At 37.1% G+C, this 16,495-nt stretch overlaps 1 long non-coding RNA gene across 1 annotated transcript; it reads left to right on the top strand.

Moving 5' to 3' along the window:
* The first annotated feature begins 8,407 nt into the window (after positions 1-8,407).
* LOC132599417 (uncharacterized) lies at positions 8,408-14,499 on the top strand. The gene is made up of 2 exons (XR_009566820.1): positions 8,408-12,432; positions 12,907-14,499. It is a non-coding gene; the product is annotated as an uncharacterized LOC132599417 (long non-coding RNA).
* The last annotated feature ends 1,996 nt before the right edge of the window (positions 14,500-16,495 follow it).

Raw genomic sequence — 16,495 nt, 5'->3', positions numbered from 1 at the left:
AAACCCTAAACCCTAAACCCTAAACCCTAAACCCTAAACCCTAAACCCTAAACCCTAAACCCTAAACCCTAAACCCTAAACCCTAAACCCTAAACCCTAAACCCTAAACCCTAAACCCTAAACCCTAAACCCTAAACCCTAAACCCTAAACCCTAAACCCTAAACCCTAAACCCTAAACCCTAAACCCTAAACCCTAAACCCTAAACCCTAAACCCTAAACCCTAAACCCTAAACCCTAAACCCTAAACCCTAAACCCTAAACCCTGAAACCCTAAACCCTAAACCCTAAACCCTAAACCCTAAACCCTAAACCCTAAACCCTAAACCTGAAACCCTAAACCCTAAACCCTAAACCCTAAACCCTAAACCCTAAACCCTAAACCCTAAACCCTAAACCCTAAACCCTAAACCCTAAACCCTAAACCCTAAACCCTAAACCCTAAACCCTAAACCCTAAACCCTAAACCCTAAACCCTAAACCCTAAACCCTAAACCCTAAACCCTAAACCCTAAACCCTAAACCCTAAACCCTAAACCCTAAACCCTAAACCCTAAACCCTAAACCCTAAACCCTAAACCCTAAACCCTAAACCCTAAACCCTAAACCCTAAACCCTAAACCCTAAACCCTAAACCCTAAACCCTAAACCCTAAACCCTAAACCCTAAACCCTAAACCCTAAACCCTAAACCCTAAACCCTAAACCCTAAACCCTAAACCCTAAACCCTAAACCCTAAACCCTAAACCCTAAACCCTAAACCCTAAACCCTAAACCCTAAACCCTAAACCCTAAACCCTAAACCCTAAACCCTAAACCCTAACCTAACCCTAAACCCTAAACCCTAAACCCTAAACCCTAAACCCTAAACCCTAAACCCTAAACCCTAAACCCTAAACCCTAAACCCTAAACCCTAAACCCTAAACCCAAAACCCTAAACCCAAACCCTAAACCCTGAACCCTAAAACCCTAAACCCTAAACCCTAAACCCTAAACCCTAAACCCTAAACCATAAACCCTGAAACCTGAACCCTGAAACCCGAAAACCTAAACCCTAAACCATAAACCCTAAACCCTAAACCCTAATCCCTAAAACCCTAAAACCCTAAAACCCTGAAACCCTGAAACCCTAAACCCTAAACCCTGAAACCCTAAACCCTAAACCCTAAACCCTAAACCCTAAACCCTAAACCCTGAAACCCTAAACCCTAAACCCTAAACCCTAAACCCTGAAACCTGAAACCCTAAACCCTAAACCCTAAACCCTAAACCCTAAACCCTGAAACCGAAACCCTAAACCCTAAACCCTAAACCCTAAACCCTAAACCCTGAAACCCTAAACCCTAAACCCTAAACCCTAAACCCTAAACCCGAAACCTGAAAACCCTGAAACCCTAAACCCTAAACCCTAAACCCTAAACCCTAAACCTTGAAACCTGAAACCTAAACCCTAAACCCTAAACCTAAACCCTAAACCCTAAACCCTAAACCCTAAACCCTAAACCCTAAACCCTGAAACCTGAAACCCTGAAACCCTAAACCCTAAACCCTAAACCCTAAACCCTAAACCCTGAAACCTGAAACCCTAAACCCTAAACCCTAAACCCTGAAACCTAAACCCTAAACCCTAAACCCTAAACCCAAGGAAATGGAGGAAACCACTAACATTGTATCTGAGGCAATGTCTTTGCTTGGTGCTGCAAGATATTGTCTGGCACAATATGTGTATTCCTTTATCCTTGAAACTGATTCTTTATTGATGAAAAAGATTCTGGATAGAGAATGGAAGCCTCCATGGAATATTATTCATGCAATAGAGAAGATTTGGGATATAATGCAAAATGCTGATGTTCAGGTACTGCACATAATGAGGGAAGAAAACCAATTAGCAGATCATCTTGCTAATTATGCACTGGATCATGGAGAAATGAATGTAGCCTCCTTTGCAAAACTTGACTCAACAGGAAGGAGGATTCTCAATAGTGACAAGTTGCAGTGTCCATACCTGAGAATTAGAACTGTCAAAAGATATTGTTGATGGATGATGAACCTGAGGAGCTAAGTTGGAGTTGGTGCTATACTGATAAATACCACTCATCATGTTCAAGTCCTTTGGAGGAGAACATGATGAGGATTCATACACTAACTGTTGTTTCCAATTTGCAGGTACACATTATGCATGGAAACTGGAAAGCTACAAGTATTCTGGAAATTCTACTGGTTTTTGTATCATTGATCCTATTAAAATTGGAAAGGATATAATACATACTGAGTGGAATTTTCATTCCTCCCAAGTTATTCAAATACTTGGCACCATTGATCCTATTCACAGAGGACATGACATGGTCCATCTGTTAGATTACATACACCAGAAGATCAAGTTTCTAAGGCTAAATTGGAACTCTGAGGATAAATTTCAAGTTATAAACAAAGCTGATCACATGCTTTGTCCTATTGATCATATTCACATAGGACATGATATGGGAACATCAGAAGTTGATTGGATGATGGTGTTGTACTCATACAGCAGAGAGACAAGAAGAAATCAAGAAAGGAATACCATGACTCGTTACAATCACTTGAGGATGGCAGGTGTTCAGGAATTTCCAAAACTGCTGTCATGGGAATTAAGGCAAATACTTACACTGTCAATCAGTTCCTATATGATGACAAATCCTTATGCAGTGGTATTAGCACTTTATGCTCAACCTGCAGAGGAGATGACATTATATGGAGACTGATTTGACTGCATCAAGGAAGTTATGGGCATCAGAGATACAAGCTGCAGATTGCAGAATTTTCAAGCATCAGAGGAATAACATCAGCGTTAAGGCCAATCAGATTTTCATGTACCAAAGGACCATGCATGCAAAAGCTCAGGCAACTAATATCCTGCAGTATATCAGATGTATATTGCAGTATACTATATGAGTTTTGGAGGTTATATCTTATGGTACTGATACACAAAGGACATACATGGGCAGTCATGAGTTATTACAGGTTTGCAGGCACTAATATACTCAAGTACATTGCTGATATACATGGGTATACAGCTGATATACATAGGGCGTTAGCCAACTTGTGCATCAAGGGACAAAACTTGGGACACATTTTGGTTGACAAGAGAAGGAACACCATACACATATGCATAATAACTTGGATCAACAACTCTCTTGCTCAAATTTTAGTTTTTTATCAGTTTCTTATTTTAGCAATTTGTAGTGCCAACTTAAGTCATCATATAAGAATTAGGTTGGTCTTTAGTTTAATTTCTGCATGCTTATTAGCCATTTTGGCATTCTTTGTAAAGACTCTTTAATTTGTGCTTTGAGAAAATTTATAAAATCCGACCAAGGCTCACAACCCGAGAGGAATGTATTTAAAAAAAAAAACCTAAAACCTTAAACCCTAAACCCTAAACCCTAAACCCTAAATCCAGAAACCCTAAAAAACTAAACCCTAAACCCTAAACCTTAAACCCTAAAAACCCAAACTCTAAGCCCTGAACCCTAAACTCTAAAACCTGAAACTCTAAACCCTAAATCTTTAAACCTAAACCCTGAAACCTAAACCCTAAACCCTAAAACCCTGAAACCCTGAACCCTAAAACCCTGAATCCTGAACCCTGAACCTTGAAACCCTGAATCCTGAACCCTGAACCCTTAATCCTGAACCCTGAACCCTAAACCCTGAACCCTAAATGAATCTCAATTACAAAATTAAAGAAGAAGTCAATCGAATCATTCCGATAATACGTTATACAACGGAGGGAAGAAGCATCTAATGCACCCACCCATGGAGGAAACAGAAATGGTTACTTTCTTCATTCAGGCACTAGAACCGGAGTACTATAAACGTTTGGTGACAATGGGCGAAAAAACTTTTGCAGAAGTGATCAAAGCTGGAGACATGATCGAAGATGGCATTAAGACAGGGAAAATAACAAGTTTAGCGGCATTGCAGTCTACTAGTAAGGCCATACAAACTGGTGCTCTCGGAAATGGATAGAAAAAAAAAAGGAAGCGGCAGCAGTAATGGCTCTGGGAAACACCTCATACCGCCATCAACAACCTCCGCAGTACCAGTCTAACGCTCTCCACTCACAATATTTCCAATATTCGTCACATCCATACAACTAAGTTTTGCCATCTTACTAACCTCAATCACCACAAATTTCATACCCCGTCTACAACACACAACCAACATACCGAGCTTCACGACCACCAACATACCAAATTCCATCACCATAATTTCATCATCCAAACAATGCATCCGCACCTCGCCCAAATATAACTTTTCGCAATTTTACACCGTTAGGAGAGCCATTGAACGTTGTTTTTAAAAGATTGCAAGCTTCAGGCTTATTGAATCTTATGGAAGGTAGAATTCCAGATCCACTACCTAGAAGTTTTGATCCTACTAAAACATATGCATATCATTCGGGGGTAAAAGGCCATTCTACTGATCGTTGTTATGCATTGAAACACAAGGTTGAAGATCTTATTGAAGCAAAACAGATCATGGTCAAACAATCCATCTATCGAGAGCAATCTATCCCATTTATTGAGGAAACAGAAAGGTTTGATGGAATAACTTACCATGAACCCTGGATTTGGGTTAGGGAAGACACTAAATGGACGAGTTGAGCCTGTAGTCCTCCCTGCACAATAGTTTACATTTAGTTTGGGATATGAACCAACTGAAGAAGAAGTGAAGGAAGTACGAAAGAATAAAGGAAAGGAGATTTTCTTGCCAAAACCCATTCCTACCATTGATCAAACTTTCTCAAAACCTGCCATCTCCAAAACTTCAGATTTGATTGTTGAAGTTTCCTATGATGATATTGTGGAAGGGATCAAGAACTTATTCGTGGAAGATGAAGATGATCATGCTATGGTAATTGAAGACATTGCTGAAGCACCAACCTTATGGGCTGCCGAACTAGGACCTTAGTTGAATAATTGGATTTGTATCTCAACCCCGGTTCGCCGGGAGTTTCAGTAGTTTAAGTTTAAATTTCCTTTTGTAATAGGCCAGAGGCATAAGCTAGAAACTTTTGTTTTTTGTCATGTCGCCTCTATGTTTTGTTACGGTCTTTCTAAATTAGGACTTTTCATTTCTTGTAATGAACTACATTTGCCCTGACTTCCTTTTGGATACGTAGGCAGCCCACATCAGGTTCGGCCACTCTATTTAAAATATGTCGGTGTCTTTGTTTTGTAGGTTTGAACTACATGTGGCCTGATTTCCGTTCGGATACGTAGGCAACCCACATCGGGTTCAACCCTCCTTTTATTTAAAAAAAAAACTCAAAAAGTTCTTATTTTTATCCACGAACTACGTCTGGCCTGATTCATTTGGGATACGTAGGCAACCCAAGGCGGGTTCGGCCTCTCTATTTAAAAAATTTCAATGTCTTTGATTTGTCCGACCATTTTTACATCGAACTACATTTTAGTGCATATAAGATACATAAGGATTTTTGTGTAAAGTTTTGGTCTTCCCATTGTTTAAATTCATGTGTCCTAGTATCTTGAAACTGGGACAAATTTTTGAAATCGGTCAAATCGCTTCCAAAATTTTCATTATAACTTCTCACTTTTTAACTGTTTAGAACCAAGCGCCTCCCGGACTGGAAACCGAGGCCATTTTTTTTAGAAGTAGCACAAAAGTAGTCTTAAATGTTCAACCATTTTAAATAAAGTCCGTCCATATCATTCTAAAAATGTTGATAAGTTTGAATTCAAGTCTTCACAATCATTTTATCTATTAGAGCCACTAAGTATTCCCTTTCGAAGTCATCCAAATCTCATTACTCTTAATTTCAAAAGACATTCTTTATTACTTATTACTAAAACTCCTTGGAAAAGCAAAATATCTGGTGGGGCCTCGAAGAGCATGGACGCGACCGAGACAAGAATCGATTCAAGGACCAAGTTCCCCGACAAGCACAAGTCAACCAATTTTCTTTTAAACTCACAATTTTTCTTTGATGAGACAGGTTTCAATTAACATGGATATGGCACATATTTGACTCTTCTTCAAATTTTAATTATGGACGTGATCAAAGATTTAGCTTTCTTCAAAAGGCAAGCATTCTTCAATGTGGATGTAAATTTAGCTTGCGCTAAACGGTGAACGTTGTTCCACTCTCCATGAAATTTTGATCGCAACAATGGACATGAATTTATCTTCTCAACCAAGGGTTGTGAGCGTAAATTTTTTCAAACCCGGCTATTCACATATTCTTACCACTAAAGTTGTTTTTAGCTCGTGGCATTTCTCGATGGATCAAGGGCACATGATCGTGAATTTAACCTTCTTCAAAGTGGATACGGATGTGGTCACCTGTTATTAGTTTAAATTCCTAGATTTTGTCATCACTTTGTACATAATTATTTATTTATTTATTTCAAGTCGCTAACAAGTTCTTTTTAGAATGTGGTATTTAATGAGATGACAAGATCGAAGTCTTGCATCATATGTCAAATCGTGGAGACAATTGTAGATTTAACTTCCATCACAACGGGATGTGGAATTATATCTCTTCACAAATGATTTTGTGGATGTGGATATAAACGTGGATATACATTTCTATATTACAAATTGTGAAAGTAGACATGGATTTATATTTTAGTATCGTGGATTATGTGAACGTCGATTTTTTTTTTACGATGTGGATATTGTGGACGTGGATGTAGATATATCTTTCTGCATTATGAGCATTGTGGACGTGGATGTGTATTTATCTTTCTTTCATTATAAATTTTGTGAAAGTGGACGTGGATTTACATTTTCGCACTAATGACTTGGTGGATGTGGACGTGGAAGTGGATTTATATTCCTACATTATAAAGTTCATGGAAGTGGACGTGGATTTATGTTTTTGCATTGTGGATTTTGGCCATAGACGTGAATTTAAATTTCAGCACAGTGAATTTCATGGACGTGGATTTAGTTTCTACATTATAGATATTGTGGACGTGGAAGTAGATTTATCTCTTTGCACTTAAAGTTTGTGGAAGTGGATGTGGATTATTATTTTTTGTACTGCGGCATATGGATGTGGATGTGGATTTATATTTGTGCATCGTAGATTTTTGTGGATGTGGATGTGGACGCGAATTCATTTTTTCTACATCATAAGTTTTCTGACGTGGGCATGGATTTTGTGGATAAAGGCGTGGATTAATATTTATGCACTATGAATTGTGTACATATGGACTCGAATGTGGTCATAAATTAGCTCCCCATAAAAGTGGACGTCATCATTGTGTTAGCTTTCTTTAAAAACAGACGTTTATGTGGATTTAGCATTCGTTAAAGTGGATACTGATGTCGACTTAATTCTTCTTCAAGTTGAAACCATAAATTCGATTCATCTCCGAAGTATGATGTGGATTCAACTTCTGAAACACGGGTTACAAGTGTAAACCTCTTCAACCCTGTCTGATTTACATATATTTCTTTATCGCTAACAATTTTTTTTTTAGCTTGTGGATTTTTTAAAATGACAAGATTAAAGCTGGCATCGCACATCAACTCGTGGATCATAATCTTAAGCAGTGAACTGAGGCAATTGCTGAAAGTTGAGTTAAGCTCGTCAGCAAGAGGTCAAAGATCTACTCCCTCACTACATTTCCACAAATCCGTGGATATGTAGGTATTTCAAATTCTCTCAAGTTCGGTCATGTTCTTTTCTTTGAATCTTAATCGCCTAACCCAGTCTCTCCATAATTTGACACTCGAACAATTTTTGAAATCGACATTGCCATATCTGTCTGATTCTTGTAGAACCTGAAAATGTAGGCGACTTGAAAACGAAGTTCGACCATAACTTTCTTCGACTTCCCTTTATACCCCATAATCCTTTTCAAGACCTCTACCATAAATCCTTTACAACACGTGTTGGCCGGGACAAAATTGGCTACTACGTCAATTTCTTTGCCCGAAAACTCTTTCATCATTTCCGGTCAAAAAGAGACAAGTTGTTGACACCCAATTTTGTCCCACTTTTCCTCTAATCAATTTCCTTGCGCTTTCTAGTCATTAATAATCTATTTTTACCTATTATTGTAATTATTTCCATTTTAATACAGCTACTATAATGGTGGTACTATTATTATTATTATTATTATTATTATTATTATTATTATTATTATTATTATTAACATTAGTATTATTATAATTGTATGTTGTCATCATTCGTACGTATTAGTAGTAACTATAATAATAGCCACTACGCTAATTACTACTATTGTAGTTTATATTACTAGTATTATTATTTGGTAGTATCTTTATATGTATATTTTCTACTTATAATATTTATATTTTATTTTAAAACAGTATGTGTTATAATTGTAAAGCATTTAAGTTATTAAGATGACGAAGCCCAAAAAAGAAATGTTTTAAAGTAGGAAAAGATCATATTTTCGCAACCCACTTATTTTAGCTCATACAATTATCAACTAGGCCCAAAAAGGAAAACATTTGAGACAGTCCACCAATAAACCCCAAATCAGCCCAAAGCCTAAATCACTCTCAGGCCGTTTTACTCTTCAGTTAAGCAAAATAGGGAAACAAATTAGGGTTCAAACTTTTCATCTCTATGCTCAGCCGCATACACCCCTACCCTCTCCATCTCTCATTTCCAGCAAACTTTGACCTTTATCATGTCGTGAACAGACCTTGTCCACCCCTTTTCAAGCAAAAATCGCCCTTTTTCTGCTTCCGTTTGGCAATTTTCTCGTCTCACGCTCCAAATCACATAAAATATCTCCAAAGACCATAGCATATTCCACCATTTCGGGAAACTCTGAATAGATCACGTGATGGTCCGCAAGTTCGTCCAAAATCTGCCAACGTTCACTTTGAAAAGATTTTTTGGACTGGATTTCGAAAAACGGTCTCAAATCTCGTCCAAGCTTGAACCCTAGGATTTTCGCCTATAAATACTACCTTTAACTCCAGCCGAAACCAAGTTGGAAAACCATCAAAAAATCTCTCTATAGAATTTCAGTTTGAATCCTAGAAAGCATTGCTGTAATAATAAATTTACTTAACCGACATAAATCAAGTATATACGCTCATGTGTTTAGTATCCTTTTTTTTCTCTATAGAAATGGTGTTGTATGGATGTTTCCATCTGTTGTGACCCATTCATATGTCTGAATGTTGTTGTAGAAAACATGATTCTAGGAATTAATCTTCTATCCATATATTATAGAAATCATGTCCAATTAAATATATTGCTCCTACGTGCTGCCCATTTAAGCTCTTGATAAGTTCAAATATTAATAAAAACATCCATGAAAATGAGTTTATTTATTTTAGATGTCAATTTCCATTTTGGACAGAATATTTATTTATGAATATGTGTGTCTGAGCTTTAGAATTCTTATTAGGAATGACTACTTTTACTTAACATGTTGATGCCCTGTATTGTTAAATCATAAGGGAGGTTCTGATTTTGGCCATTCATGCTTTAAAATACTACAAGTCTATTTTCCATGTTTAAAGTCATGATATAGGATTTTTTTAATTTTTTTTTTGGTGTTAACTTGATGTTTTCCTAATATGTATGTATCAGCTCTAAGCTTCTGTGTGGAGCTACTCTTTGTTTTTTAAATATTAAAGGACATGGGCTATAGATTATCGTTATCTTTTCACTATGAAGAAATTGCCTCAATTAAAGGTTAAGTTATCGTTTGCATGCTAAAATATTTGAGGCAAAACTCTTTATGGCTATATGTATCGTCTACGTGCTTAAGTCATGGAGTTTTGTTATCACAAGTATTTAATATAAGGACAATTTGTTTAATGGCTGTGGAGTAAGCTGCTAATATCACCTATAGAATATGATTTGTCTCATGTTATAAGATTTACATAAGTGTTCTTAAACTCCAGTTCATGTGTTGGTCCTTTCAAGTTATTTCTTTTTCATTCCTTTTGGTATTGATAATGGCAGACACTTTCTTACCAATTCATGTTTTTTGTTCCTTATTTGCCAACAATGGAGACGAAGAGTCTCGATTTGAGACTCGACGTTGTTGTTAAACTCGGAAGCTACATCTACTCTTCATTCGTTCCCCTCGCTCTCTCTTGAAATATTTCTGAATAGAGACTAAATGGGAGATGAGGAGACATGGCTTATATCCTGTCGTGGCTCTCTTTCATTTTATTGTTATAAATATTATGTTGGTTTTGATGCTGTCTGTTTCTAGCTTTAATTCATTTTAATGATACTTATGTAATCTTTACTTGACTGAAATTAGGCTAATCTAGCTAAGTCCGAGGCCCTTTTTCAGTTTTAGGTAAATCTAGTTTTGAAATAGCAGGTCATTGATAACTTTGGTGAAATTTTTTATAAAAAAAAGGAAAACAAAAATCAGTTTTCCATGGAAATGTTTGGCAACCAGACTTTACAAAGCAATGCAGGTTTGGTTTTAGTCATAAAAATGGAAAATCATTTTGAAATGGTTAAGTTCACTATTGTCAAAATTTTAGTCCAAAATAACGTCACTATGCTCTTTCTTTCTTGATATTTAATCACTGCCATAAGTTAGACATTAATATGCTCATTTATATCAACTCTTACATCCAGTTTAGTTTTATTTTAATAAATTTAAGTTCGGACGGTTAACCGTTTTAATACGGATCTTAAAGGGTGCTTAACACCTTCCCTTTAGATTAATTGAACTCTTACCTAGAATCTTAGGTTAGTAGACTTTAAACGGAGTTAATATTAAGTGATTGATAGGTGTCCTAATTCACCTCTAAATTAATTAGGTGGCGACTCCTTAAATTAGTTAATTAATTTAGGAATCTCCAATATGTTTTACTCTAATTTAATCCGATCAAAATGGGGTATAGAAGTTAGCTAAGATGTATATTCGGAATATTGTGAGATTACATGGGGTTTCTATTTCTGTTGTATCTGATCGGGGTACTATCTTCACCTCCCGATTTTGGAGGGCATTTCACGAGCAGTTGGGTACCTTCGGATCTTACTACAGCTTTCCATCCCTATATCGATGGCCAGTCCGGGCGGACCATTCGGGTGCTCGAGGACATGTTGAGAGCTTGTGTTATTGATTTCGGTGGTCATTGGGATCAGCATTTTCCCTTGGTAGAGTTTGCGTACAATAACAGTTATCATTTGAGTATTGGCATGGTGCCTTTTGAAGCCTTATATGGTAGGAGATGTAGATCTCCGATTGGTTGGTTTGATGGATTTGAGGCTCGAGCTTAGTGTACGGATCTATTGAGAGAGTCCCTTGATAGGGTGAGAGTTATTTAGGCCAAGCTTTTGGCATCTCAGAGTCGGAAAAAGATGTATGCGGACTGGAAGATTCGGGAATTAAAGTTTGCTATTGGTGACTAGGCTCTATTGAAGGTTTCACCCATGAAAGGTGTTATGAGGTTTGGTAAGAGGGGCAAGTTTAACCCCAGGTACATTGGTCCGTTTGAGATCGTGGATTGTATCGGTGATGTAGCTAATGAGTTAGCATTGCTGCCAGGCTTGGCTAGAGTTCATCCGGTCTTTCATGTTTTGATGCTAAAGAAGCACCATACCGACGGTACCTTCATTGTCCGTTGGGATTCTATATTGCTTGATGCGAATTTGACTTATGAGAAGGAGCCTATCGCCATCTTGGATAGGCAGGTTCGGAAGTTGAGGTCAAAGGAAATTGCTTCTGTGAAGGTGCAATGGAAGCACCGTCCTGTGGAGGAGGCTACTTGGGAGACCGAGTCCGATATGCATAGCCGATATCCTCAGTTATTCACTGATTCAAGTATTTCCCTACATTTCTTCGCTCGAGGACGAGCGAAGGTTCAATTGGTATCTGATTTAACGACCACGTCATAGTCTTTTCGATATTTTCGCCCGTTCCCGAGCATTAATTACCTCACTTTTGACCCGAGGGGACGGTTGACACGCTTTTCGAGGTGTCTAGATCGGATTCGGGCATCTTTTGGGAATTGTAGGCTTAAAGTGAAAAATGGTTGACCCAAAGTTGACTTTTGGGCAAACGAACCTTTTCGGAATTTCATCGATTCCGAGAGGTCCGAATGGCTGTTTAGAACTTGTGTGTGTATTTGGTTCGGTTCCCAATGCACTCGAATGCATTTCGGGACTTGAGTTTGGAAATTGGAACTAAGGCATCAAGGGTTGACTCGGTCAACAAGACCTCCGTTGGGAATTCTGAGGCCACGAGCACATTCGTAGTGCATTTTTATGGAACTAGTCAAAAAATCGAATCGAATTGCGGAATTTGGAAAGTTTTCTGGTGTTTGGTGCCCGCTTTGGCGGCACCAGCACCGCGGTAGCGGCACCGCTGGGGCGGTAACCCTGACGCTGAAGTGGTCCAAGCATTTTAGGCTTGACCGCTGAGCAGCATCACTGGGGATATTTGGAGGAGAATCTTAGAGGTAAATCTTGCTTATTTCTTCATTCTTCCTTTAACCATTATCATCTTAGATTCCCCTTTTCCCTTAATAAACCCATGGTGATGGGAGTTGAAAGAGGGTTGTGGAAGAACATTGTCCTTAGGCTTATTAATGACAAATTGGTGATGTTTATATTAGATATTGACTAATCTAAGCTTATTAATCATATATCTTCCACTTGTAGCGTTGAATTTCGGAATCAAAGACTTGGGGTTTATACCCAATTTGGGGGTTTTGCTTGAAATCATAAATTAGGCTAATCATTGAGTTAAATTAACAATTAGTGGTTGAGTCATGATTACCTAGCACTTAATTTGGTATTTTGTTCCCGAATTTTTCGTTTTGCCCTTGTGGGCCCGTTTTCCCAATTTCTATGTTAGAATTGACCTAATTGAAATAGTAGCAATATTAGCATCATTCTTCATGATTTCTAATCTAGAATTTGATTATGCTTAGACTACTTTGGTTCCGAGGTTCAGCGGAAGGGCAAGGCAAATGAGTGAGTTGTTGGTGTTGCGGTTCGGCCATCCAGGTAAGTTATGGCTTACCCTTGGTGAGACTTCGTATAGCGAAACACATATTTAGATTATATTGTTGGAGACAGCATGTGAACCTTTGGGTATGAAGTTGGGTTGAATATTGCCTTAGGTTGGGCCCTGTTGTGTATTGGGACTAGTCACCCCGTTGTGTTGTGCTTGACTGTTCTATGGTGTTGACTTGAGGCCATGAGTTGTTAGTAGATATTAGATCCTGTTATTCATCTTGATTTGGATATATTATTGGCATGCCCACTGTGGTATTTGTGGTTCGGATACATTGTTGGCATACCCACTATTGGAGTTGTGATATTGATACATTGTTGGCATACCCACTATTGGAATTGTGATATTGATATATTGTTGGCATACCCACTGTTGGTATTGTGATATGATACATTGTTGGTGTACCCCATTGTTGGTACTTGTGATATTGAACTTGATTGTTGATGTCGACAAATGCATTGCACGCATTTTCACTCATTCATGATGCATAGCTGATCCCCGGTGATGATCCGGTATCGTTGATTGAGTAAACTGATATTTGACAAACTCTTTTACTTGAGTGATTGTGAGATGGCTGATATCGGAGGTTCAATTCCGGAATTGTTGATTGTGTGAAACTGATATTTGACAACTCTTTTATTTGAGTGATTGTGAGATGGCCGATGGCCGATGATCTATTACGGCATCATTGTTGCAAGGCCGATTTCGATGATATTCCAGAATCGTTGTTCGTGCATGGACTCTGCGGGTCCCCCAGGGTGGTGCAGATGAGAACCCCCGTGGGAAAAGATCCGGGTTCCCGTCTGTCTGTTAGGCAAAGATTCGGGATGGGTGGCACTTAGACTTCGTTAGTCACGCTGGGTTGTGCTACCGAGACGTCAATATTTCCGTTCGGAGTACATGTGTACACCGCATTTGCATGGCATTGCATTGCACTCATACCATTACTGCATTGCATTATGACTTTATTGTGATGGTTGGTGTTGTATTGTGATATTGGATTGGATACCTTCATACTTGGGACAATTGGGATTAGATACTCTACGTAGGTGATGACGGACTATTGGAATTGATCGCATTGTCTTATACTTGTTAGTTTCCTTGCTTATCTGTTTTATTTTATGAATTGTGTTAACTATGCTTAGTCGGCCGATGATGCCTACAAGTACTGTTGTTTGTACTGACCTGCACTTGTTGCATTCTTTTATGAATGCAAAGTATCAGGTCGGATCCACTTCCGTGACCCGTGGCTGATAGACGCATTCGGCTTTCTCTCGAGTTTCCAGGGTGAGCATGACCGTCCGCTGATCTTTGTCCTATTTATTTCAGAGACATAGACATTTTATGTATTAGTATTCCATATTGTATTATTTCCCCTTAAATGCTCTTGTGTTATTCAGACTAAACCCTGGGGGTGTATATTGTCTTCCACATTTTCTACTACTTCATGCTCTATATCCCCAATTATCAGTTCTAGCTTCACATAATTTAAAGTGACTTATGGTTTCTTCTATTGTTAGTTCTTCTAACTTACATCCTTTACATCTAAACAGTATATTTTTGTTATCTTTATGGAGTCTTTTTGCTTCTTCTATACCTATGTCTACCGCAAATTCTTCTTGTATTAGTTAGTTCTATATTCATAAAATTTGATTCTATAATTTCATTTTCGTCTAAAGTATTTTCTTCTTCTATGTCTTTTTGTGGTGTATAATTATAATTGGTGAAACGTATAGATGTCTCTCCCCTAGAATTAGTGTACATTAGATAAGATTTTGGCTGCAGAATTTTTTTTCTATTAAAATCTTCTAGGTTCCATTCCATTCCTGCATATTCTTCAGGATTTATTTTTATGGGTTTTATTAGTATTATTCCTCTATTTCCCATTACTTCTACTACATCTTCTACCTTAATTTTAAATTTTGTATTACTATTATTAGTCACTTTTCCTAAAAATTGTACACACATTAATAAATTATTACCGTCACACATCTCTTTATATCCCTTAGTTTGTATTCCTATTTTTATGTGTTTTTCAAATTCTACTAAATTCGTTATAAAGTCTGGGCTAATATAAAAGGTTCCTCCATTGTTTCTCATATCTACTTCCATTAGTCCTATTATTGATTTTTTCATGTCTGACCATCTATCGTCATAAATTACTATTAAAACTTTAGTTCCTAAGTTCTTTCTAGTTAATCCCACTACTAGGGGCGTTCATGGTTTGGTTTGGGTCGGTTATTGATTAAAACCATAATCAAATCAATTTAGTCGATTTTTAAATGTCTAAAATCGTAACCAAACCAAATAAAATAATAACCACTGGTTTGGTTTGGTTCGATTTTTCGTTTTATGACTAGCAGCCCTGAGACTTATCAGTAAAACATTAAAAAGTTGAAAAAGATATGTCTTTTTTTTATTCAAACGATAACTTTTATTTATAGTTTAAGGTGGAACATACATTATAGAAACATTTTTCACTATTAGTGATAGTGTAGTACTCAAGTTACCCAAAGTTGCTAAACTATTACATATAGAGCTAAAGACTAACTTAGTAGTGGCCGCACCATTTTTGTCATCTTAATACACATACCTGGAAATAAAGTAGAGCATAGGAGCTTTTAGTTGTTACAAACATACATATTAATTAAACATACAGACTACCTAAAATTAAAATTAAATTATATGAAATAAAAAAACTTTGTGTAATGATCCCAAACTTTGGGGCAGTACTTGCATTTTGCCCTCAATTCTCCCATTTTATTAAAAAACCTTTGTGTAATGATCCCAAACTTCAGATGTTTTTTATCATTATCCCCAAGGCTAGGGTCTCGACTACAAGGAGTTGTTCTTTTCTGCTTTTTAGGAGGATTAACCACGAAAGAAGTATTAGGGCATTACCATGTGTTTGAGTTGCAGCAAATGCTGATGTTACTGAAGTATCTTCTATAGGAACCTCTAAATCTACAACCTCTGTCCTTTTCATATGAAAAATATTAGAAGTTTAGGACCCATTCAAACAAGAAAAAAAAAGGTATAAATTCGAAAAAAGAGAAGAAACAACCTAAAATCAAATGGCTGACAAAGGAAGGCTAAAAATTTAAGTTAAAGACATTAGACTCTAACGTGAGCTTCTGTTAGTAGGTTTACACTTAACACTCAAAGAGTTAAAAGATTTAAAGACATGGGCTTGGACATATTCTTAAAAACATGGGCCTTAAACAATCATATGAAATAAGTAGACCAAAAATCAAATTAATGATTAAAAGGTATAAAATATTTGTAATTATTTATGAAAAATTAATATTATAAATAATTATAAATTTTATGTATATAATTTATCAGTTTGGTTCGGTTATTTATTGGTTATTTTTTAATAGAACCATAATCAAACCAAATATTATCCGTTTTTAAAATATAAAACCAAATCAAACCAAACCAAACCAAATGTCGGTTTTTTTATTCGGTTTGGTTAAATTTTCGGTTTGATTTTGGTTTTAACC

This window comes from Lycium barbarum, chromosome 6 (assembly GCF_019175385.1).
Source record: "Lycium barbarum isolate Lr01 chromosome 6, ASM1917538v2, whole genome shotgun sequence".
Lineage (NCBI taxonomy): Eukaryota > Viridiplantae > Streptophyta > Magnoliopsida > Solanales > Solanaceae > Lycium > Lycium barbarum.
Note: the sequence above shows the minus strand (reverse complement) of the source record. Positions and strands in the feature narration are given on the sequence as shown.